This window comes from Phalacrocorax aristotelis, chromosome 8 (genome assembly GCF_949628215.1).
Source record: "Phalacrocorax aristotelis chromosome 8, bGulAri2.1, whole genome shotgun sequence".
Taxonomy (NCBI): Eukaryota; Metazoa; Chordata; class Aves; order Suliformes; family Phalacrocoracidae; genus Phalacrocorax; species Phalacrocorax aristotelis.
The window spans coordinates 4,622,348-4,648,905 of NC_134283.1; the positions used below are offsets into that span (position 1 = coordinate 4,622,348).

A 26,558-nucleotide genomic window follows, 5' to 3' on the forward strand; every position below is an offset into this window, starting at 1 on the left:
CTATGCTTTGCTGCTCTTAATCATGATGTCATGTTTATGCCAAATCATTCTGATGAAGCTGTTTGGGATTTGTGCAGCCCTGGAATAAAAATAGTACAGTAAAAGCCAAAAGACATCTCCCCAAATTGTTTTTCCTCCTGTTACCCGTTTAAGCAATATGCAATTAAATTTTACTTTACTTATAGACAGTTGGGTTTTGCAGTGATGCTTTTTTTGTATGTCTAACTATATTTTTTTAATGTACTAATGATTTAAAAAGGTCAGTGGGGAAAAAATAAAGCAAGTTGTAGTTTTGACATTGAGTGGACAGTCAGTAGACCATCAGCTGGCTTGATGGATGTCAATGGTACTCACGGGTGGACCTGCTTGATGTGCTGCAGTGAGGACCATACTAGCCTTTTCTCTGGTCTGATATTAAAATCCTCTGAGCTGCATCTTTTTGTTTCCTTGGTGTAGAGCTGAAGAAGAAGAAAGCAGAAATAAGCCTTTGTTCTGACCTTGCTTTCCCTTGTTTTCTTGTGGCGCACACAGGCTGCCAGAGAACCTCTCTACTTCGGAGACATCAGCCATATCCTGCCTTCAGCAGCAGATTTGCTGGTGTTCATAAGTGGTCGCTCTTCTCTTCCGGATCCGCTTCTGGTCATACTGTTTCTCTGGAGATTAATACAGTTCAGTACGGACTTTACCAAGTATAGGCCACAATATCTGCATCTTGCTTCTGTGATGGTTAGCCTTTCAGATGGGTTTAGTTCTACTCTCCCTACTGAAACAGAGCAAGCAAGGCTGAGGCTTTGGCCTGAAGACCTACTGTTCAACACCTCTTACATTTTATTTTTAAACACAGTCTATTATTATGCTAGATGTCATTCTGACAGATTAGTGGTACATAAAGTCAGTGTATGTCTTCCTGAAGAACTCCTGTTAACTTTTGTGTTTTGATTGGCCTTGGCTTTCAAACTGAGGACATGAATTTTTCCTTAAGGAAATGCCATGAAAAGCATCACTTCTATGATGGTTTTGTTTGTTTGCAATAAAGCTGATGGCAATATTTCTTATTCATAGCAGGGTCAAATTCCTCCTTCATGTGTCTTTCCACCTCAGAGATGTTACAGCAGAAATCTCCTTCAGGCTGTGTTGTCAAAAGACCTCATCTCCTATTTGAAAACAAAAGTTGCCCAATTTTCAGAATATATCAACACAACAAGGACACTTTGGACACAGAGTATCTGTGAAAACATCTGGGGTTTCTAAAATTTTGTTCATTTTTTGGATGCATAAATCGTAGCCTAGCTTTTCAGAAAATCTTGTCTTGGCAACAGCGCTGACTATGTTAATGCCCATGTTTGAACATCACAAAAATTAAGCTCTACTAAATTTAGTCTAGTGAAATCAATAGCTGGTTTTTACATTAGAGATTACTCTAAGTATACGCTCATTTTAAACATCTAATTTAGAAATATAAATTAGGGATTTCAATAAACTATGTCGTCTTTTGCAGGATTTTCATAATACAATGGTTTTGCTTTTTAAATAATTTTTAGTTTCCAATTTACTGTTCCTATTTAATTTTTACTCTTCAAGAAACTTTGAAGTTTAAACAAGTTTTTTAGATGGAACTTAAAATCATTGATTTTTAGATCATGGGGAGAAAAACTTCAAATCCATTTTCAAAAGGAAATTCTAGCATGGAGGAAAAAATAATTTTTGAGTCCTTAACATGCTTTTAAAACTGCTTTTAAACTCTACCACACCTGAAAACAATTGTGAAAAATTACTTAGAGTTTCTTTAAGTATGAATTTGCATAACAAGTCTTTTAGCAGATAATAGGGAGAATATGGCTTTTCTGGGGACTTGAAATATAAAAATGTTTCTATCCTTTTTTAAGCAGAATTATAGCTTTTTATTTATTTATTTGTTATGTGTTGGGTTTTGCTTTGGTTTTGGCTTCATTGAGATGCCAACTGCAGCAGAGGCCCTGGAGTGCTTTGTCTGTGTTTTGTCAGTGCTTGTTTTGTAAAAACTGTCCCTTGCATGACCAAGATGATTTGGGTTACGTCTATGGAAATTCTGTCCCTGGAGATGTGGTCATTGGAGAAAGTCTTTCTTTATTCTAAGCATATGAATTTACTGTACGTGGCTTCATGTGGAATAAACCTCATTACCGACTTTAATGCTTCTCCTGAAAAACCCTCTTTGCATTCTCACCGGGGAAATAATTAGTGACTGCAGGGGGACATGGTAGTACCTGAAGTACTACATACAACAATATCTGTAAGTTGCTGCTTGCTTGTCCTCACTTTATTCTGCCAAAGGGTGATGCTGCACTTCAGTGTCAGAACAGTCCTTGGCATGCCTCGCTGCTGCTGTATCTTTTGCAGCTGTGAGGAGGAGCATGGGGTGGTTGGAAAGCTAATGCCCAGGGAGGAGGCAGTGTCATCCCTGCTGCGCTGTCAGGGGCCAGGTGCCCAGCAGGTGACTTGGCTGGGTTGTCTTAATTGTGTTAATAACATCTCCCTTCTCTCTGGTGCACATGTGCTACTATTTTGTGTGGGGGAACGTTGCTTACTGCCTCTTTAACATCTAAAAAGGAATTTCTCATTTTCAAATAGGAATTTCCTTTGGCGATGAATGAAAACATAGGTACCAGCTTCTTTCTTTCTTGATGATGCAGTAAAGAAATACTCAGCAGACAGCAAAAGCTACTTTGAATTGCTCGTGTTCTCCTTTCCCTAGAGTTTGTTGTGCCTCACTTGTCTTGTGTGCATAACTATTCCTCATAGTGGAAAGAAAAACCGACTTCATTTAAGAAACTTTCTTCATGTGAACACAATATTCCATCCCAAGGCAACAGTTACAGATTCAGATTTAACTATGACTTAATGGAAAAGGGAGAGAAAGAGGCTGTAAGTTGTGAGAGATTTAACAGTACTGGCTGAAAAAATGGATTTTCTATAGCTTTTTTTCCCCATATTTTTCCTAAATTCTTATATTCATATTTAGCTTGAACGCTCAGGTTCTTTCTCTATAATGTCTCTGGAATATATAGCCTTTGCTAGCCATCCTTGCAGCCAACACTCTCAAAAAGGTTCGCATATAAACTGCAGCACCATCCCTTTTTCTCTTGGTGCTCACGCTTGAATCCAATCTTTTGCAAAGATCTTTTTCCTCATTTGTCCCTTGGACCACATTACTGGTCTTTACATTCCTCCTTTTCCTCTTTCTTTATCACATTAAATCAAACCTCTCAGGTCCGCTTTTAGGGCTGTTTGCAGCCTCTCTGTGCCTTAACCCTTCTCTAAAGGCACGTATCAAAAGTCAGCTCCCATATCTGATCAGCCTCAGATGCCAGCTGTTAAACATTATAAATTAACAACTTTGTGCTTCTCCCTGATCCTTGGGAAAAGGTTCCCATGCTCACAGCAAAGCCACACCTTGGTTCTTTCAAATTCCTCTTTTAAAACAAATTTCTCTTCTAAAACTCTATTTTGTTCCAATGCCTTCCGAACTCCTGGGTGGTTAGCTGCTGCTGCTGAGTCGGGCCATTGGCATATGATGCGGATTTCATACTGGCTTGTTTATTTCTATTCCTTTATCTGTCTAAATTCATCTGTGTTCTCATGTGTTAGATTCTTGGCATGGGCCATCTTTTTCTTTTGTGTCTTTATAGACTCTAACAGGCCCTAAGCTATACAGAAATGCAAATAGGGTATGCGTGTAATACAAACAGAAAGGTTTCTCCTCTTCACGCTCTCCTTAAGCTCACCTTCCATTAGAAGTTAAGGATGTTCTTGCAGCATGAAATTTCTCATGTTTCTTAGAGATGCTGAATTTCACTGTTTCAAGTACTTAATTGCTTTTAGCTCCATTTGAAAACACTAGTATAAAACAATTCACTCACACTGTGCTGGGAAGTTAAGTTTGAGCAGATTTTCTTGGTTTTGCTTTGATAATTTTTGGGGTGTATAGAGGCAGACAGAAACTGTTAGATAAGTACAAGGGTGCGAAAAGCTACCTCCTTCCTTGTGCCATCACTGACCACTGCACACAAATAATGGAAACGATCTGGCTGAACACTGACCCAAGAGCAACAACAAAAAATAGCAACTAAAATGAGCAACGGCCCCGTAAGCTCTTTGCTGCGCTTTGCCAGGATGTCATGTGGTTCTGGTGCAGGCATAGGGATGGGGCGGAAGCAGAGCACCAGCCGGAAGGCAGGGGCCAGCTATCTCTCAGCACCAGCCAGCCCCTTGGATTATAGCTGTGGTGGATTGCAGCCACAAACCAGAATGCTAAAAATTAGAGAAAATGGAAACAGCAGAGGTACGACAAAAAAAAAAAAAAAAAACAAAAAAAGCAGGGTTTTGACGGGATGCTATATCCACCATTGCAGTGCTCCCACGATGGAAACGAGATGGAAATATCCATCTTAACACTTGATGGTCACTTCTGTCTCTTTGACAGAGCAAGGTTACTTGAGAAACAGGCATATTTCCAGAGTTCATGCATGTGTACGGTCACGGCCTAAGAACGTGTTCAGTACGTTACGAGTTTTGATACCAAAACCAAAAAGGTTATACAAGCAGCAGTGGGTTAAGCTCAAATGGGAAACCATTTTATTGGACGACTAGCAACAACATTTGAGGGAGCTTGAGAAAGCAAAAAGAATGTCTGAACAGAGGTTACTGCAGGCTATTTATGGGAGAAATTATGTTGGTTTTAACTTTATTTTTTTTATACTGGTTGCATATGTAGGTCATCCTAAACAAGTCATAAATTAATATTAAGTCTGTAAAAGTGTCTCAGTCTTGATAGGAAAAAAGTTGAGAACAATTCTGAAAAATTGAGGTTTGTTTTGTTACTCTAAGATTTTTATTCATTTTATTTGAATGACAGATCTGGCAATAATTTTTTTAATACAACTGTAGTAACTGGAAAACAAAATCAATTAATATTTCAAACTGGATGGTGTGAGATTGGAACCAAATGCTGTGAGCTTGGCCTTCATTAGGTGTAAGAAAAACGTTCCCTCTGATCATAGTGGAACACTTCTGGGGAATTGTAGAAGTCTGGTTTTGTGTCAGACCGGAGACTACTGCAAAGAAAAGGGAAACTAGAATGCTCCTATGTAACTGCAGACCTAGACTAGATCTCAAAAGGTCATCCTGTCCATAGTCTTTCCCCATCAGGGTCAAGTATACTTCCAAGACCTGTCAGACTCTGCAGCCTTCCAGAGGCAGACTGTTCAGTACATTGCCTAGTCTGAGAAAGTATTTCTTATTACTTAATGTGACTTTTCCTTTTTTTTTCAGTTTAAATCTATCACTTTATTTGTCATAGACATGGATAGAACACTTATCTCCCCAGCTTTTATGTATTTAAAGATCAATATCAGTTTCCCCTTCTGTGTTTTTCCTTCTTCAGGCTTCACAGCCACGCTTGTCCTCCAAGGAAAGACGGGATGTATTTTTGAGACCTTTGAGTCAAACTGGAAGTTAATGCAGAGATGATTGTTCTGGTCTTCCTTCATCTTCTGAGCTTGTATAAGACCAATCCCTCTTTTTCTAGTCTGAAGACATACACATACTTAAAATAATATGCAGCTTCACAGAAAATTTCTGTGTCTTTACTGAAGTCTAAATATTTGATGAGTTTAAAAAAAAAAAAAAGAGAGAAAAGGTTAATTTCCATATGCAGGATCAAGGACTTTCCCAAGTCCTGCAATCCTAGATGGAGAAAGATTTTATTGAGGAGAAGAGTTTCTGCAGCAGAGGGACAAATGGGTGATTGAATATTTAGTTAGGAATTCAATCACTCTGTAGATTCTCAGTAGCCCTTAATTATATTCTTCTATGCATGATCCTGCTAGCCTTATGCAAGCAAATTTTCATTGAAGTTGAAGAGAGATTTTTACTGCTTGAGAATTAAAAATTTAGTCCGTTGGCATGCATTGATTTGCTTGTTTAGTTTTGTGTGGTTTAGGTGTATATCCAACACTTAATTTTTTTAAGCTCCGTGTTTCAAATGCCCAGATCTGCCCAAGTTTTATGAGGTAAATAAGGACAAAACTCTGCTTTTCAGAGCAGTGAGGTAGAAAGGGTTAATAGTTGGCTACTGCTGCTGATCTTTGGACTTCCTTTCTTCAGAAAAAAATGCTTGGAAGTATCTGACTTCCTATTTTAGCCAGAAAATAGAAGGAGGGAGTAAAGCAGAACAGGAAAATAGTGGGCAAGGTTTCGTGTAGGTATAAAGGCAACAAAATCTTAATAGGAAGCTAAAACAGATTGCAGAGCTGGAGCAGTATGTTGTATGTTGTTGGAAAGTTCTTGCTGGTCTTCATACAGGAAGCGTAAAGTAGCGGCAAGGCAAATCTTGCTAAATATTCAGCTTCACGGGGGCTGCAAGCCAAGTGCTCAAGTTCCCTGCCGTGAATATCTGCATGAAGCTAGTTGACAAACTTTCCTTTGCATTCTTATGTAAGGCTGGCAAAAAAGTTTTTGGAAAATGTCTTTTCAAAGCTAGAATACTAAACCCCCTGATTTTTCTGTATTTTAGCATATCTTCTCCACCCCCTGCTGCCCCCCCCCAGTATAGAGGTGGCCTTATTTTATGAAAATGCTGAGGAGAAAATGATAAAAATTCACTGTCTCAACTTCCCATAGTGCTGGAGTGGGATATTTTTGATAATCTGTATACAAATAGGAAAGTTTTTCTTATATGAGAGAGGCAACTTTTTTAGACTGAATTTTCAAAACTTCACTCTCGGAGAATTAGCTGCTGGATGGCAGGGTGTGCAGTCAGGACTTCATCTCAAGCTCTAGGTTTGAATGCGATGATTCTGTTTGTTATTTGGATATTGCATTTGACAATACAGCAGAAGCAGTAACAAATGACGCTGAAGTTTGTGGTGGTCTGGTTAAAGTTCACTGCCTCTGCCATGGAATGAGTTACACATCCTGTAGCATTTGCAATTGAAATAATTCTGAAGTTATTCACATAAGTAATATGCAAATAATTGTGTATAATTGAATGTGTTCAGTAAGGTCATGATTAGAATTGAGTATTTTGCAAAGGATGAAGAATGGGAAGAAAGATAAAGGTTTATCCATGAGGTGCATGATCCTCTCACAGCATTCACTTTGGAGAAATGAACCGAAGGATGGGGCAAGGGAAAAAGTATCTGGTGAAAAAGACACATCTGGCTGCCCTTGATTAACAAGCATTGGTCAAATAAATCTATGGCTCTGGCATCTGGATTCTGCGTTGCTTTCAAAATATGTTTCTGCTTTTGTGTCAGCACTTGTGAAGAATGCCTTTATTCCCGCAAATTTGTGAGATGCCTCATTGCTTGCCTTACCTGGGATATTGTCTGCTCCAAGGAAACATGTTAGTTCACTTAGTATTGAATCAGCAACTGGTGTGTTTTCCCAGGAGGCTGCAAACTGGGACTTGAACCAATTAGAGCTAATTGCTATTCTGCCCCACGGAGGCAGAAACGCTGCCTGTCAGTCCCTAGTTTATTAAATCAAGCTTCAGAGACTGATTAGGCGACATACACATGTACCTATACTGTTAAGTTTGCTGTCTCCTTTTCCCGCCCCTTGGTTGTTAACTTCCATTCATTGCGTTGTTTTTCCTTGCTCAAAATAGACTTTTTCACAAGCATGAAAAAGGTAGAAATTAAAAAAATTAAATACAACAACTATATATATAAAGAGAGAACTGATCACTTGTTCACCTGTCCTGAGTTTGCAGTTTTTACTAATATTTCACAGCCTGGTTCATCCCCTCTGAGAACAAAAGTATCCTGTAAGGGGAAAGAATTTCCTGTGTTCGTTTTTAACTGATTGTAGGCTTAGATTTTTAAGGACAACAAAACAAATATTTCTTATATACCAAGAAGGAAATATTTTTATTTTCTTTTACCATTAGGTCAAACTTAAAAGGGAAGGTTAAAAACTTAATGTTTACTTGTGATTTCTTTTCCCATTTTTTCTTACATTACCTTCCTAATCTTTGGTAAGCCTTTTGTGGGGCCAACAGCTACCTCTATCACAAAACAAAATGACATTTCCCAGGCTCTCATGAGAGCTTGTAGGTAGAGATTTAAACCATGACACAGGGCTCCAGGCACAAATGTGCATGCGGAATGGTTCGTAGAGACAACCGACTTCTTTCCAATATCTTCAGTGTTGCTTAGGACAGAGCTGCTTGGTGCAGCACACAGAAAGCCACAGCTACTTAACCTGTATTTTAATATTTTATGCATTTTCATTTGGAATAAGTCAGGGTCTATTATACATTCTCAAAAGATCCTACGTCCCCAGGCTGAGCAGCAAAAGACTTAACAGGGTATAAATTTCTCGCAAGATTCCCCTCTATTCAGCCACTGTAAGGTGTATGTGCCTATGCGCAGGAAAAAGGGCATTCAGTCACCACTTGTGTTGGGGTAGAAAGGGAGCAGCAGCTGAAGGAGGCAATGGGAGGAGGCAGGCAATGAAGCCCTGTGGTGTTCAGGTCCGTGTATTCCCTCGTGCCCAAAGGAGAGTGACATGCATCGTACTGTAATACAGCCTGCACATATGGTAGCTAACCTAGGAAGCGCAGCCTAGCAAGGGGATGCTCACAGAAGTGGTCTTGGTTTAGTACATCACTGTGAGTCTTCGCAGTACCTTTCTGTTCTAACTACTACTTGAAAGGCAGTGGAAACGGGTGCCTGATTTTTCTCACTGGTCTTTCTTGAGGGTTGTTTATTAACCCAACTCTTACTCTCAAACTTCGGGCTCTGACTGAAAGCTTGTAGTGTATTTACTCATTCCTCGGAAAAGGTCCTGATCCTTTGTAAGATCAGGCTAGCTCTGACAGGTCTGCTTTATTTATGCTTATAGTCATTGACAATTACTTTGGTAACTATAACTACAGACTAATTAGGAAGAAGCACTATTAAAATGCTAAATAGATAAGGGAACTAGAATTCTTTTAGCTTGTCAAATTGGTCCATTAAATCTGTGTGTGTTGTACCTGTAATTGCAAAGCTCCAATTAATATACACTTAGTGAAAGGAGTGATAAGGTTTTCTGGAGTGGAAAGTGATAAGAGATAAAAGTGAAAAGTTGCCTAATAATAACTTTTACTAAAAGCTATCAACGGCAAATGTATACTTCTGATAAGAACCAGAAGCCAAGAACTTTAAATCCTGATATCTCTAAGCAAACAAAATGAGGGAAAGTAGAAGCTGGAAGGAAATGTCATCACCTCATTTGTACAGGTGTTTTAAGCAGGGTAAGACCCTCTAGTCTTCACGGTCTACTCATATTGCTCCTGGTAAGTGCTGTATTGGTGTCCATACAGCACTGACATCAAGGGACCATGGCCTTTGGAGAGGTTTAGTACTTAATATTATCTAGGATAGAGTCATCTTCCATAAAGCCATTAGAGAATGAAGGATGTGACCTAAGGTGACATTCTTGTTTCTCACTGGGGATGGTTTTTGACTGTAATCATCCCTGGGAGACAGCGAGTTCACAGGGATGGTTATAGTTTGTTTTGAAAGTAGTGCTGCCTTACAGGTTCTCTTGAAAGTCTGTGGGGTAAGATGGAGAGGAATGACCAAAATACAGGTATGAATTCAGGCACTGATGAAGGCTGGAGTTTATGTAGAGGAGAAGGGGATTAGAGGTGCTTCTATTTCTGCCATAATTCACAATGGTGGAAAGTTGAATAAAGGTATATCCTGTCTCAGTACCTTTCTGTTGATGTGAATCTTTGAAGTGGGAGCTGGAGAGTTTTTTAGAAAGCCTGGAATCAATTTGTGAAGGGGCATAAAGGTGAAAGATTGTGAGAGGGACCAGTAATTTTGGGAAATACATAAAAGGAGGAGAAAGGTGGCCTTAAGAGCAGGCAAGATAGAAAGGATTGTTGTTGTTAAGCAGAACTTACTTCACAGAAAAACAATACTGAACTGACTGCTATTTGTGAGAAGGGGTAAAGAAAAAGAATAATTCTCTTCTGAGAACCCAAGAGGCTTTATCCATTTTAAAACTAATTCTGTGCAAAATAAAGGCAAGCAAGCATATGTATTCTAAATGGCACTTCAACCTCTCTCCAAAAAAAGTCATCAGCGTTAAAATAGGCGTCATTACTCTGGTGTTGCTTTCTTTCTTTATTTTTCTGTTAGTGGATTGAAAATGACAAACCTGACTTCTAATTGGTTTTAGAGATATTGTTTGTGAGGTTTTTGCATATAAAGGGAAGGAAGCTGAATTTTTCTGCTTCTGTCAATATAGACAAAATGAGAAAAGATACAGAAAAAAGACAAGGAAAGGGTGGTCATTTCTGCATTTAGACTGGCTTTGGAAATTTGACTTTAAATGAAGGAATGTTTTCTTTTGAATGGTTGAGATAAAACAATAAAAAGGTGTGGCCTCTGAGAAACCAAAATGTTTGTTCTAAGTGAGGGAAGGCTGACAGTCAGATGGTTAAAATTACATTTCTAATTACTTCTTAAGCTGAATTGTATCTACTCAACCAATGGCAGTCATGCATGATACTGGCAGTTGGAAGGAGAAAGAGCGAGCTGGGGAAGAAGAAAGGAAAGTCAGATTCTTGTATTTTGCAGAACCTCATTCTGAAAGGGATTTATTTTTTGGAAACTTTTAAATTTTGTAATAAGGCTTAAGAAGGAGGAAGGAAGCAACAGTGGCCCAGTGCAGAAGATGTAGTAAATGGCAACAAATGGGTCTGCTTGTCAGAGAAGGGGGAATGTTTACAGTAACACTGTGACTATGGTAACAACTGGCTTAGACTTCAGTCTCAAAAACCATGTCTGTTAAAATGTAAAGCTGAGGATTTTAAGGGGAAAGTCTCCCATCCCGGTTCTTCTGTACTTAAGCCAATTGGTGTGTTGCCTGGGTCTCCTTGTGACTGCTTTTCCTCTTCAGTGTCAAAAGCTGAGAGGTATAAAGTGTTTTGCACCAATTCCTGTGGGAAATCATAAAATCATTAAGGTTGGAAATCACCTCTAGGATCATCAAGTCCAACTGTCAACCCAACAGCCCCCGGCCTCCTAAACTACACCCTGAAGTGCCACATCTACATGTTGTTTGAACATCTCCAGGAATGGCGACTCCCCCACCCCTCCGGGCAGCCTGTGCCAATGCCTGAACACTCTTGCAGTGAAAACATTTTTCCTAATATCCAATCTAAACCTCCCCTGCCGCAGCTTGAAGCCATTTCCTCTCGTCCTAACGCTAGTGACTTGGGAGCAGAGACCAACCCCCATCTCACTACAACCTCCTTTCAGGTAGTTGTAGAGAGCGGTAAGGTCTCCCCTCAGCCTCCTCTTCTCCAGGCTAAACCCCCCCAGCTCCCTCAACCTCTCCTCATCAGATCTGCTCTCCAGACCCTGCCCCAGCCCCGCTGCCGTTCTCTGGACATGCTCCAGCACCTCAAGGTCCTTCTTGTCCTGAGGGGCCCAAACCTGAGCCCAGCATTCGAGGTGGGGCCTCGCCAGTGCCGAGCACAGGGGCCCCATCCCTGCCCAGCTCCTGCTGGCCACACCAGTGCTGACACAAGCCCGGGGGCTGGTGGCCTCCTTGGCCACCTGGGCACTGCTGGCTCATGCCCAGCCGGCTGTCAGCCAGCACCCCCAGGGCCTTCTCCGTCGGGCACTTTCCAGCCACTCTGCCCCAAGCCTGGAGTGGTGCCTGGGGTTGGTGTGACCCAAGCGCAGGACCCGACACTTGGCCTTGTTGGACCTCCAGGATAAAGGAGAAAGAATAATTGGTTGAATTAGCTCTGGAGTATGTGTGTTTGAACTGGTACTGGCCATCCCTGGTGTGGTAGCAGGTGTATGCAGTTTGAGAGAAGGTGTTACAAGACAATCGCCATTTAGTTGCTTCAGAGTGATTTTTTTTGATTGGCACATCAGAACAGTAATTTAGAAAGAAATCTGGCATCATAAGAGGACCACTTCAATAGTAGTGGTCCTAAAATTATAGTTCAACTGTCATAATATTTGTCTCCATGTTCTTGTAAATATATTTCAGTTTTTCAAAGTTTACTAATAACAGAACAGGTTAAGAAATATTAGGCAGTGAAAACTGTGTAACCTTAGATTTAATTATATTTCCTTAAGTGGTGGGAAGAGCTGGTCATGTTGTGATTTATGTTTAACAGACTGCTAACATCCTATCTGACAGGACAAAGGGTAAGGCAATTATTTAATTTTCAAAATTTTATGGTACCTATTCAGCATCTTGGATCATAGCAAATGATTCTTGGGACAGCCTGATATCAAATTAATGAAAGAAGAATTGAGGCACTGACAGAAGGGGCGGGTGGTAAGAACTGGCTGAAGATTTTGTCTGTGTGGGCACAATCACAAAGAACATACTTTCCCAATGCCAACAACTATGTCCAAATCCATGCTCCCCAAGAAGCAAATTGGTATTGGAGAAAGGTACAAGCTTTAGCTGTTCCAATATTGTCTTGACAGGAAGCTTTCCACATGGAATAAGCGTGCTGGACTTCAATGTGTACAGAAACAACAAAGCAATATCCTTCTGTAAAGGAAAGCAGCAGCTTTCACTGTGGTTACACCAGGAATGTGCTAGCACTTTTGGCTTATGCAAGTATACCTGCTGAAACAGCCCAAGTAATTTCTACTAGCTATTGTAAAATAAGGTGTCTTGTTATTCCCTTCCTCACCATGGGCCTCAATGCCTCAAACTTCTGAACAGTGTGTTTTTCTTACATGAGTAACAGTGTGCTGATGGTTTAAGGTTGGATCATGGGATCTATGAAAGCTGGCTGCTCATCCACCTCTCCTTCATCTGCAGCAAGCAATTTGTTTGTTTATATGTTTGGAGATTTTGTGGGATAAAATTTAAGAACGTCATAATAAAAGTAGTAATACCTGAGAGGCCACAAGTATCACTGGGGACTTTGATTTTGTTAGCTAATGTTTTATTAAGTGTGAATTAAAAACTAAGCACTACATCAAACAAAGGTCTGCAGTGACACTTGCAACAACCACATCTGCAGGATAAAATAATCTGTCTTGGCCAATTTTAAAATGAAAAATCTTACATTTAAATCCAGGCACTTTGTTTGCACTTTTTGAACAGCACTTTTTTTTGTGTTTGGGAAGTGAAGGATGGCTTTTGATTGCATAAAGAGGTTTCTTTAGGGAAGTCAAACATTCTTGGAAGGCTACAAAATCCCTTTGCTTAACTGCAGCTGCACAAGGAGAGCTTCAGACTACTGTGTCATGTTAAATCTTCACAGCAGGAAAAGAGCCAGGTACTTGAACTGACATGATGGATTCCCCCTTCACCTGCTGCCTCTGTCTCATTAAACTGCAGTGATTAAAGAGTTATCAAAATTTAATACTTCAAAATGACTGCACAAAAGCAACTTCTCCTTATGAGAAGCTGTCTTTATAAACTGTCACTCTTGTACACAGAATTTCTCCCACAAACCTCTTACTCTGTGCACCCCCCTCCCGCCCCTATGGATTCAGTCCTTAAATTTATGAGAAAGTGGTGAAACCTTTAGCCAGCAAGAGCCACTCCTGAGAACAAATGTGGGATCTAAATTATTTGAGCCCATTGGGCATATTGGTTATTAAACCTCATCTGGTGCAAGAGGGCAGATGGATGTGCTGTGTCATTGCCAGCTATATTAATTGCATGCTAAAGATTTTCAATTTTGGGGGTAGAAATATGGATTGGAATTATACCAGGATTATTCAGGTTACTCTGACAAGCTGCAGTGTGAGAGATGTAATGAAACAAATTAGGAGCAGCTTAGTTTGATCAGGCATTGAATGTGCTCACCTTGCTGCTTTTCTCTTTCTCCCTTCTGTGCCCAGGTGAGGTTAGTCCAACAGAATACAGGCATTACAAATTGATGCTAAACCAACTAATTGTTAGTATTTTTCTGTCAGTAGATCTCAGTGAAGTAGATCTCCCCCACCCTTGTTACTCAAGAGGAAATGTTACGAAGCCAAGTGCCTTGCCCAAAGCCGGTTGGATAGAGGCGAGAGTGTATGTATCGAGTCTGTTTATCCTGAATCCCAACCCATTGTAACTTCTACTGATCTATGCTGTTTCCCCATATGTAACCCACTGACGTGAAAAAGTACCTTTAGAGAATGGTGCCTGGCCCAAGGATCAGCCCAGACCATGCCAGGTAGTGGCGTAACCCCTGGACAATATTGTTTATTCATGCCAATGGGAGCAGCTTGGAGCCCTCTCTGTACCAAGCTGCAGAAGCAAGGGGATGAAAAAGGGGGGCGGAGAACAAAGCTTTGGAGCCTCCAATTCATCAAGTCTGCCTGCAGCTGACATAATGTGATTTTTTTTCCTGGATAGCAATAGATCCCATGAATTATGATACAGTGCCTGGCAAAATTCAGCTATACAACATAGGTACTGATAAAACTGACAGTCAGTGTAGGATGGGGTCCCTCAGTCCCACTCCCTGTGTGCTGCAGTTTTACCATTTTGAGGTTGGGTGCTTCCTGAGTTTAGGTATATAACATTTTCACTAAGTTCCTGGTGGCAAATAATAAAAGAACAAGCTTTGTGTAAGAAGAGGAAAATTTCCTGCAGAAACCCAAATGTAAACAAATGTTACAGCACTGCTTTTGTAGGCAGCAAAAGCATCAGTATTCAGCAATTCACTATTAGTAATGGATCTAAAATATTCAGGGAACTATTTTAAGGTGTCATTTAACAAGGTGTAGGTTATATTAGGTAAAGGAGTCCCATGTTTAAATGAAACTCTTACAGTTAAGGCTTGTTCAGCTACTCGCACCACAATATACTTGTTCAGTTTGAGTGTGCTAGGAACCTCACCCATGTAATGGGCAGGGTGGGTGGGGTGTGCGTGCAAAGATCTCTGGCCTCAAAAGCTTGTAGCATATAGGAGAAGAAACAACACGTCAGTATAGGCAATTGGTGGGGGAAAGGAGACAAGGCAGCAGCGCTGGTTAGCCTGATGGACAGTGGTGCCCGTATGTGGCTGCTCAGCTACTCTCAAGCTGCCTGAGGCATTACAGAGGGGGAACTCCAGAGGAAGGGTCGTAATGCTCGCTTTCTTTTTTTTTGATCACGGTTGATCTGGCTCTCGGGAGTGATGTCATACAGAAAAGTCTGAACCTTGTAAATCAGCTTAAAGTTGCATTAATGTCTGTATTTACTACCTGATATGGTTCCCTTTATACTCCAGTTTATACCCTAGCGTAACAAATCCAAATGTCTATGCGCATTTTGTTATATGCACAGACTATATAATCTGACAGATTAGTTTTAAGGAAAAGGTAACAATTGTGTAATACATAGTTTTGTTGCTTGTGTTTTGGGGGAAAGAAGGTTATTTAATAAAAAATTGTCAATCTTCCTTCTGTCTTCCATCACAGACTTTGTTTAGCAACTCACTGTTTATCTGACAGGGACGATCATACCTCTGCTTTCATATAGATTATTTACTTACTAAAAGGTTACATTTAGATCTTAATTTCCTTTCCAGTTTATTAGCGTGTCCCCTTGACTGCCTCTTTGTGTCACATATGTCAAAATGTTATTGCCAGAGCAAATAAAGGTTAATTTAGGAGGCACAGCAACTGTTGCAGCACTGAACTTGCTGGCTGAAAGTTCCTAATGTAATTTTCAGAGCGTAGGAGTGTGTAAAAGATGTAGTGAACTATGATGCTGGTCAGCAACAACACAGGATAGGAGCTGGGGGATACTCGTGGGACATACCTATCATACAAAAGCTGGTGATACGGTGGCTTTTTGACTTGGTGGAGATGGAAACACTTCCCACCTTCATTATAATCTGTCATCTTACAGTAGAAAGTGCAAATTAGAGCAGAGACACAAACACTGGGAATGGAGTTCATCTTATTGTCTCATACAAATAACACAGGTCTAAACAGCTTGCACAAGTATTAAGAAGCAGTGGCAGGCAAGAAACATTAAGGAAGCAATAGTTACCTTTGTAATAAGAGTATGAGAGATGATGACTCTTTATTTCCAGGCAAGCTCTACAGCTGTTTTCATGGCCTGCTATTTCTCCATATCACATGGTGGTTTATTATTCTTTTTCTGATGGATTGCACTTATTTGTGGTGCAGGCTTAAAGGGCCATTAGGACAAGATGCCCATCCCCTGGAGCTCATAGTCAAGGGGCCTGACCTTGTGTAGCACTGAACGTGTTCAGTTGCGTATAGATTCTTGCACTCAGTCCAATTCAGTCCACTTGCTACTACTGCAAAGATGAAGAGTTTCCTTTGTTTGTGTATAGGCACCGTTAACACTACTCTGGAAGCACAGAGGAGCCATGGACATGAGCATAAATGACCTTGTACAACGTACTACACCAACGTGGAAACTCTTCTACCCTTGGAGGAATGTAGCTAATGACAGCTTGTGAAGCTTCTAAAGGCCAATGTTTTCTACTGTAATGTGAGCGAAAGATGATTACAAATGGCGGCCAAGATGGCCACCAAGAGGTTTCTGTAGATGTAATGCTGGAATTGCTAAGTATGTTGCCTATTAGTTTTGTAATTTGTTTTACTCTGACCACAACTGAGGATGCCATCGTTAAATGGATATCCCAATGATCTCAGAGCTGTTGACTGTAGTTATGAGAGTTGTAGCTCTTCTGTGCAATAAGGAGATGCACAGAGCAGGAGGGATAATGATGGCATGAATATGCAAGCAGTTCTCATGCCAGCATCGTCATCACAGATGTTCCCATGCATCTGGGGTCCACGCACGATTCATTCATTTTGCACATGTTCCCACTCAACCAGCTACTCTGAATATTTTCACCCAATGGGGGATGGGTGATTGTTCAGCCTTTATCATATTTTCCTCAAGTTTACTAAAGTAAACATCTGTGTACAGTCATTATAGACCTGGCGCTTGTTCCGAGTCGGTGCTAATTTTCTCTTTTGGTGACAGGCAATGCTCTCTTTTTCTGTCCCGTTGAACATGTAGAATAAAGCAAGCAATTCTATCAGATACAGTCAGGCTACATTCATTCCACCACAACCCTGAAGTGATAAGTTGTCTTATCACTTCAGTGATAAGCTGTGGAGCGCCGGCAAAGCTGATGACAGCACCTACTCTACCAGGAGACCTAGGCTGTGCTTTGGCTGCTGTTGCCCTCCAGCTTGGTTGGTCAGCTGGACCTAACGCTACAGTGTCAGAGCTTTTTCTTAGCTTTGGGTGTGTGAGACACTCCAACATACTGATCAGATTTTGCACCACTTCCTCCATTTCTAACATCAGAAAAAGATGGAAACAGCCTATTAGTCAAATGGTACAGAAGTCTTCTAGGCTGTAGGTCTGGTGGAGTCAGTGTCATTTTGGGTAAGGAAGGTGTAGAACCCTGTTTCCCTTTTTTGAGAGGTGATGAGTGATTTAACTGTAAGGTAGTTGTTAAAAAATTATCTGCTGCTTCTACCACACTATGTGGAGAGGTGAATGCAATAGATGTCAGTGGAACAAGACCTTATCCTGCCCATATTTGAGTTTTGAAGCACCTCCAATCATGTTACAGGAACCTATGAAATCTTGCAGTCAAGAAGTCAGGGTCCAAGCCAACTGTGATGTTTGTAAGGTCTTTCAACAACTATAAATACAAGATTTGCAGCATTCACTTGAATACTTACTAAGGTACCCATCTTCCTCTTGGGCAACATAGAAATAGTTTAAATGAAGGAGCTGAACAGCTTTGAGAATTCTCTATTCCTAGGAGCAGGATTGGGGTGAAGTTATGGAGCATATAGTACAGTTCAGTTATCAAGACATGTTTGCTCTAGTTTGGCTGTTTGGAACGGAAATTGTTCTTGGCTTGCTTGTTAGTGGTGTATGCTTTCCATGAGCAATAATTGAGCTTAAACATTCTCTAGGGAAGTAAGTAATTTATTTTGTAGTAAACCAATATCTGTTGATATTTTAACATTGCTTACATTATTTATATGTAGATCTGCATCCATGAACTGGAAAATATAATTCTTTTATTTCATAAGAAAAGTAATTTAATGTTAAAAATTTAATAAAATATTAATTACATACGAAAAGGCTTATATAGCACAGAACACGTATATTATTACAAATTGTTCATGCTGAATAAATTGCTTTGCAAGGGAAATGGGAATACATTAGCAGAAAAGAAAAGCAATGGAAGTTGGTTGTTCTACTTGGTAGATTGGCAGGTATGGTTTAGCAAGCTGCACATGTGGATTCTTCTGTACCTGAAGACAGCAAAGCAGGAGAGAAATTGGTGTATTGCAGCTATTTATCCTTGTTTCTGAAAAACATCTGCTGGCTAAAAGCTTCCCGACTGCAATGCACCGTGTTACTGCATTACATAATTATTTTATGTCTTTTTCCTCTCCTGTTGGAGTGTTTGAAAACCTGCAGTTGGGGAATTTTGGGCGTCCACAGTGCAGTTCTCCAGTTCATCAGAACCCTAATGATTCAAGCAACAGTGTAATTGGGCAAAGAGTTGGATTAATGTTGTGACGATTAATTTAAGACTTTAATTCTTGTCAGGCAAAGGACAAGCTCTGCTGGTGTTGGGGAGAATGGTTAAATGGTGTTGGGGAGAGCATTTTTTCATTGACAATACCAATATTCTCTATTAGCAACAGATTTCATTACAAGCCATCAGCACACGATTATCCCTGGATTGTACATTAATTTCTATGTTGAGTCTTGGCCTCACTTAATGTTTTATGTGCTGAACCAAATGACATCTGAAACAAGAAACTGCTTGCTTAGATGGATAATCTCCTGGCAGTAAATGGAATATGTCTGAAAGTTGTTTGAATAATGTGCATGCTGTCTTAGGTAGAAAAGCCTACCTGGCTTTCATATGGTCGAGAAAAGTTATGCCTTTTTAAGTCTGCATTGCTTTTGGTCAAGATGATTTATTCTAAGGAAATACTCTTACCTCACGCACTCTAACCTTTGTGAAGCTTGTTCCATTACACGTTCATAGCCTCTTCTACAAGATTGGTAGTTCTCCTTCTAATGTGCTTTGTGGCTTTATAAATGGCAAGGTCACATCTTTGTAGGATTTGCAACAAAGATGAAAGTTCTCCTCAAGCCTCTTTCCTGAGCGCTAAATCCACCATAAAACCAGGGATTTCAAGATTTTTCTAAGCTGAGAAATGTTGAGCACTCAGATAAAGATCATACTTTTTTTCTTTTTTCATTGCAGCCACTGCAAAAAGGCAAATGTGTTTAATTCACAGGCTCTCTGCCTACATGTGGGACTGTCCTGCAACTCCCATCACTGTTCTACAACCACTGTACTACTGAGCTAATTTGAGTAGGTTTTTTGTTCTTATGTAAGTTACATGTTTCTGTGGGCTGGTTGTTGAGTGATTAATAATTAATACTGTGTACATTTCCTCTGACTATCTCAAAGCTGATGATTTTTGCAATATCCTTGAGTGCTTTATATTATCAGCTGTCAGTTAAAGTTTGTGCACACAAAGCAATTGTAAAATTTATGGTATGAGGCCGGTATACTTGGGCTGTAGCTAACTACATTGTAATAATATGCTCCACCAAGTGATACAGTAACATACGTATTCAGTATGTATAGCTGTCATTGCATGTCCATTCCTCGTGTTTTCCTTATCTTTCTGGGGGCCATGACATCAAAGACCCTCTTTGGTGCATGCAGTGATGTGTACATTTAAATTCATAGTGAAATTTTTTTCCTAGTATTTCTTTGTACATTTGATGGTAAAATTCTAGTGCACTACTTAGTTATGATTCAGGATGATTCCTGCTTAGTTGTCTCAAAACTATCAATATATTTCATCTATATTTCCTCCTTGTCTCTCTGAGCATCCAAGAACAGTGATGAATTACACTCTTAAAAATATGTTGTCATCTGGCAACACAAACACAAAAAATAACATTAACTATATAGAACGTTATGAGTTTGAGGAGAGTACTGTTACATGTCACTAGCTGCCCACAAACTATGTTCAGGGCAGCTGTGATGGAAAGAGTTATGCCCTTTTAGAGCTGAACTTCAGCTTCTGTATGGCTACAACAATACTGAGTCACTGCAGATGGAAACAGAAATTCCTTCGTTCTAACATGTGTTCTTACGAACATATTAAATTAAAATATACCTCTGAATGGGGATGTTCAGATCTTTTCTCATAGGAATGCCATTGGGATTCTATGTGCCTGTCGTAACATTGATCCAGGCAGTCTGCTCCAATGGATTTGTTAAACAGGTTTTTACATCAGCACATAAAATCAGGAATTTATGGCTTGCCATAAGGCATACAAAGTGAGATTTCAACTCCCTGTGGTGCACAGCACATTACGCATCAGGAATGTCACTATTCCTTGTAGCATCTATTACTCCAACCTGCTGCTAAAATGCAATTCTAGGCTGTGTTTCATGTATTTCAGGAGCCAGGAGAAGACATGAAGATGGATAAATTGCTGTGGGGTGGTGGTACAGAGGTGGTTAATCCTATCAGTCTCCAAAACTTTTTGTAATTTTATTTCTGAACATGACCCTTTCTAAAACCACTTTTGATAACCCTGACTCTTCAGATGACCACAAACAGAACTAATTAGAAGTGAAAAGTCAAAGCACACTTAACACATTATGAAAATTAATGTGATAGAATTTAAAAAGCACAACAAATAAATGATTCATTATTGGCATGAACTTTTCTTTCATGCCAACAAACTCTTCTGCAGGCTCCATTTGTACGTAGCACACCTGATGTTAATTGTTGATATGAATACTACTTGAGCTCTCCTCCAGTGCCTCTTTGCTGAAGAGCCCATTTCAGTTCTGAAGAGCAATTTTTATCCCCTGTACGGCCAGCAGCAGTTACCTAGCAAGTCCTTGCAGGGTTTCAAAAGCTTCTGGCAAGACTTTACAATTTCCTTTCATCTACTTATGATCTCTAATCCTAGTGTTCTCAGTGGCAATAGCAATTATCACCAAAGAGACACCGAGGATGGTTTTGCTTTAGTAGTCACATAAAAATACCCAAATTTAATACCTTAAAACTAACTATGTGCTTCATAGCAGCTCGTGTTATATAAACTTTCAACACAACAGCCACTGCTCCAGGTAGGTCGTAATCCAAGTGAACCTTTCGTCTCTTCTAAGAGGTGGAGAATCTAGCGATGGTGATACTTTGGGGCTGACAGGCATGGACTCACTTGTGCAGGTTGTAATTACATGGGATATGTATTTCCCTGTGAGTCAAGGCACCAAAACCATCTTCACAGGTATCCAACGAGCCCTTGAGTTGACTTTTGTTTTGCTGGATGAATTTCAGCGTTGTCTCATTTTCATTTCATGCACTGGTGTACAAATTTCCTATCAGCTTCTTGCTAGAGTAATGCATGCACCATGTTAGAGAACTGGATGTCAGGGTAGCATAAAAATAAGATTGTTTTTCATTGGCTGGGCTTTAGGAATGGATAGTGAACTGAAAAGCCTGTTACATCCTGGCCTCCATTTCATACATTTCTCATGTAAATAGTGACCACAATCAAATAGCTGCCTGCTGGCAGCTTGATACCTGGTAAGAGGAGGAATAGTAGCACTTACTGACAGTTGGCAAGTCCTGTGCCTTTTACAGATAAGATTGTCACTGTTCTTGTAACCACTTATCGATAGAAGATACCAGGGATGCCAGTATATATAGTATGCAACATATAGCTATACAGTCAGACTTCTCAAGGATACTGCTACTCATTCCCTCTCCAATCTTATCTCAAGTTTTCAGTCTCCAATTCTTCCATGTGATCCAATGTAACTCTGTAATGTGGTGGTGGATAGCAATAAGGATGCTGGCTGGCTGCTGTCTGAACTTCATCTAGCCTTCTGCTTCCCAGCCTTCTGGGCTCTTGCAATAACAGAAATTTGCTTTCTTCCAAGATGCACATGCCTTCCCTTCTACGCTGACAACCCATCTCTCAACTGGAGGAGAACAAACCTTGAATGGAGTGAGGCCTGGATTTTGTGCCAGCTCTTAAAGTGAGTGCGGGTCAGTGATCGCGACAGTTGGCTTCCTTCAGCTGATCAGGGCTTCTATCCAAGTTTCAGCAGTCATCCTGCTGAGCAGAGAGAGTAGGATCTACCCACGCTCCAGACTGGGCAATCATTTTTCCCTGCTATATTTATTCTTCCAAGTGCATTTGCTAAAGGCGCACGAGGAATTGTAGCTTTGCCCTCTGAGCCTTATGACTCCAGCTTCCCACGTTAATGGGGAACATGGATAAAGAGAAATATCCATTTTCAGTTGCCATTATGTAACTTCTCTATCCCTTTCATTTATTTTTGGCACTGATAAAAACTGAGGAGAGGCTGCTGTGTCATGTGTTATTATTTGGCTTAATTTCAAGAGAAACCTAGTTGATTGAGGTTTCTGTGCTCAAGGCAGCTGGTCTGCCCTGCTCGGAGGGATTTCAAAATAGTCTACCAGCCTTTGCATGGGTCCGTGCTCTGCTTCGTAGACTCTAAGGCCATATTCCTATTACTCCTTTAGAAGGGCTGATTTAAGAGTGAGGACAGGCATGCCAAAAAGGTATTTTTGGGAAAAGGCAAAAAGGTGGTTTTTTTTTCAGCTTGCTAGCTAAAATCAGTGGGTTTGATGCTGCTCTGCTGCTTTCTGGCTATGTGTCACAGAGTAGTTTGCTCCAAGAAATATCAGATGTTTCTCTAGTGTGGCTAACAGATTGTTTTGTATGAGGCAGGGAATAAAGAAGATTGGGTTCAAGCAGGAATAGACAACAGAGAGAATAGGGCAAGGTTACTAGTGGGGTTGAATCCTATGAGTCTTACCTATCCCTATAGTGTAAGCTACAACATATGGCCAGAACACCCAAGGTCCAGGGCTATGAGCAACACCTAGTTATGCTACATGCTGCTGGTTACTGTTGGCTGCTGCCAACTGCATACTACCAGCTTTTGCAGTGAAAATTCATCCTTTGTTTTGTTGAACTGATGCTTTTGTATAATTCTTTCAATACTTATACCTTGAGATGGAGCAAGAGTATAGCTGTAGGACAGAACTGACGTAATGAAAGATCAACCAGAGCTTCACTGGGCAGCGTCTAAGAGAGCTTATGAGGGACTGGTGGCTTTCATGTGTCTAGTGAAGGTACATGAAATCAAAACTTTGTCCAAGACACGATCCGTTTCAGAAATGGGAATTCATCCACTTGTCAATCCATCAGAGCAGTCACTTCAATGCTGTTTTTGCTAAATAGACAGGAAGAGAGAAGAATCTCTGGGAAGTGATGTGCTGGCAGATGCTGAGAGCCAACGTTTCACACTTTATTGCTCAAATTACTCTTTGCAAAAGTTTGGTCCAAATAACCTTAATAGGTAGCCCTATGGGCAGAGGACTTAGTGAAGCCTGCTTTCCCATGTATTTGGGTCTATGGTTCATTGGTCTAAAAGGCTTATTTTTTTTCTTTTAAAGGTTGCTTTGCGGCCACACCCCTGATCAGACATCAGAGCCCACTTGCAGCAAGTTCTTGGGGTGCTTTAAATGGCACTGTCAAGGTTTGCCTCTCAATGGAGACAAGAGAAGCCTTAAGAGTGGATGACCTAGTGTCCAATAAAGGTCTGGCTCACAGTGCAGCCTTTTTCTCTGCAGATAACCTATATAACCTCTCTGTTCTCTGTGCGCTTCCTCTTTTCATAAAGCTTGCAGGAATTTTGTATCTTTGAGACCTTTCCCCCAACAAATTTGATTGAAACTTGATGGACAGGCTTAAAAGCTCTTTGGTGCAAGAAAGACAAAGTTGTACACACACTCATATATCTTATTCCCTGATAAAATACCAGGCTAAAATCTATAAATAATAAAAGAGCCACCCTAAATCTTACAAGTTAGGCTTTGTCACAAGGGGAAAGAAGGGATAAATTTATTTGTTTATTCTCTGGATAATGTTTCAGACATCATTATTCTTGGAACCCTGTAGTTTGCCACATCAAGCGAAGCATCAGTTTCTAGACACCCTGCTGACCACACAAGGAAGAATGCCAAGTCTTTCCCAAACCCAGGACCTTCACACAGCAAACAGATGTGCTGCCTGCAGTGCTGAGCCACCGAGTATAAAGGTTGGATCAGTTTCTAGGAAATTAACATTATTTAGCCTTTAGCAGAGAAATCCCATCCCTGGTACTCTTTTAATAATTTTTTTTTTCTAGTAGCCTCTGTTTCATTTGAATATATTCTCCAGCGTCACATCTAATTTCTGTATCTGTATAGAATGCATTGCAGAGGATGAAACAGCAGAGGCTGAAAAAGCAAACATATGAGCATGGGTGATATGGCACAGAAGTGCAGTCTCCTTATTCCGTTGGCTACTGCTCTGAGCACAACAAAGAAAATCACTTTCAAAATACAATACAATGACTGTCTGAAGCCTATTCAAACCAATGCAGGACAAGCCTCGGACGGGCCTGACGTTCTGTTTGGCTCAGATAAGCTTCAGAAAGCATGCAGCTGTTTTGATGATTATCAGAAACACTTGCATCTGCCAGACTGGGCTGGAAAACTTGTGAGAAGCTCCAGCTTTCTTACAAGTTGTTTGCTACTACCTGCTTTGGCCCAGATGTGTCTCTGGAAAGGCCTCAGTAGTAACGATGAGTCGCACACTAGAAAGCACTAAAATGGACAGAGGCATTCAATCTCCAGGGAATGTGGCCCTTCGTTTTCTGATTCCAGCTGGGAAGAGATGATAGAAAAGTATGAAGAAAGAAGGAACAGGCATTGCCTTTTATATCTCAGTGGCAGCAATATAATGTCTGCTCTTCCTTCTGCTTGCAAGAGTTTCCATCTGTCTGGGCCAGTTGTGTATCTCGTGCAGACCAAAGCGGAGTGTGATCTCCTCCTGCCATCTCTATAATTGTAGGTGGTACAAAACACAGGTCCTGGCTAGCATTCTGTAATATAAATATGTGGTGTTAATTTAATTGCTCTCTGTTTCTTCTCTTGACTCTGATCATCTTCATGAGGTTCCTAGTCCCATGCAGCTGACTTTTTTTGTGGTGATCCTGCCTTTTTGCCATTTGCCACCACCCTTTTCCTCTGTGTACCATTTTCTTCTCCCTGACAGCATATAGAGGAACTGACAAGGTAGTGGAAGTCTAGGTGTTAGAAAGGAACATTCTTTTAAGAAAACACACAAAAATATCTTTGTCTCATCATGAAGATTCTGAACCTCACGCAGTATTTGTCCGTGGGAGTTGGACATACACATATTCTTAAGACAGTGGGAGGGAGAAAGTATTCTCCAAAGAAACTGTAAACATTTGAAACTAGCACTTGTCTTTCACACTTTTCTGTTCACTGAATTTCAAAATAGTTCTTTCATTAGTTAAGTTTGTTATTAGGATTCCCAGCTTCGTGAAACTAGATACTGAAGAAAAAAGGAAAACAGTGAGTTGTCCCTACTATCTTTCACACTGTGTCTCTGTGCTTTAGTGCACAGAAATGCAGTTGTGGTGACTGGATTATCTTGACCTTGTACGTAGCACATCACGCATGTGGTAAGTTATTTTATAGCTGTAAGGCTACCATGGTAAGCCCGGGCCTTCTGCTGCACAACTTGCATGTGAGACCTATCCAAATGCCTCATGCTGCTCTTTCTGAAGCTGATAACCAAACTCCCCTGGGAGTTTGGTGTTACAGTGTGAAAGATTTACCCCGATTTGGCCCAATCGGCACAGTCACAGACCTTCGTTCACTGTTTCTGAAAGCTCCACAAGATCTGAGTTGAGGATCCACAGGTGCTGACACTGTTCTTTTTAATAAAATGCATGTAAATGGAGAGTTTGGGATGCTGACATGCTTAATAACCTGTAGAACAGCTTGCTTTCTTAAATGGTTTGAAAAAAATTGCCAGGATCCATTGACATTAAAAACTTTATGCTAAGGCTCAAATGCTCTGATTTAAAAAAACAGTAAAAATTAATCAGCAGTTAACAGATTATATTTCACCACATGTACCTCCAAATGACCCAAGACTTGAGAATTAAGTTATTTATATGCAAGTATGAAACTGAGATAGTTTTGTATTTGGGAGTTTCTCTGGTCTTGTCTGTCAGTGGCCTGATTCTAGAGGCAGCCTTTGCACTGTAGGCTGAAAAAAAGCATTTTGAGACCTAAATCCCTAAAATATAATGGACGTCAGACCACAAAAACAGTACAGGAGCTATGTGAGTGAACCCTGAAGGAAGTACTCAATGGATAAACTCCTGGTTTTCATCAAAAGCCGTGTATTATGGTTACTGTCGTATTTCCATTGTATCAATCTGATAGAGTCTGGATTTCAGCTTTTCATGGCATTAGTTCCTTACTCCAGGAGGAAACTGCTTGCACATTCACGTCTCTGTTTGACTGCAGCGAAGTCAAGGTTCTTCTTTCTTTGAGCTGTAGAAACTGGGGTCTGGGTCCCTATATCCTGTTGTTCTTCTGACACCAGATGAACTGCAGCACGGGGTGAAAGGTTGCAAGCTCTCCTTG

The 26,558-nt window shown here is 40.5% G+C and overlaps 1 long non-coding RNA gene across 1 annotated transcript in view; it reads left to right on the top strand.

Moving 5' to 3' along the window:
- Positions 1 to 26,558, top strand: part of LOC142060914 (uncharacterized) — a 103,394-nt gene that overhangs the window by 34,384 nt on the left and 42,452 nt on the right. The window contains exons 2-3 of the long non-coding RNA XR_012661980.1: positions 21,956 to 22,054; positions 23,505 to 23,648. This is a non-coding gene — a long non-coding RNA (uncharacterized LOC142060914). The remainder of the gene's footprint in view (positions 1 to 21,955; positions 22,055 to 23,504; positions 23,649 to 26,558) is intronic.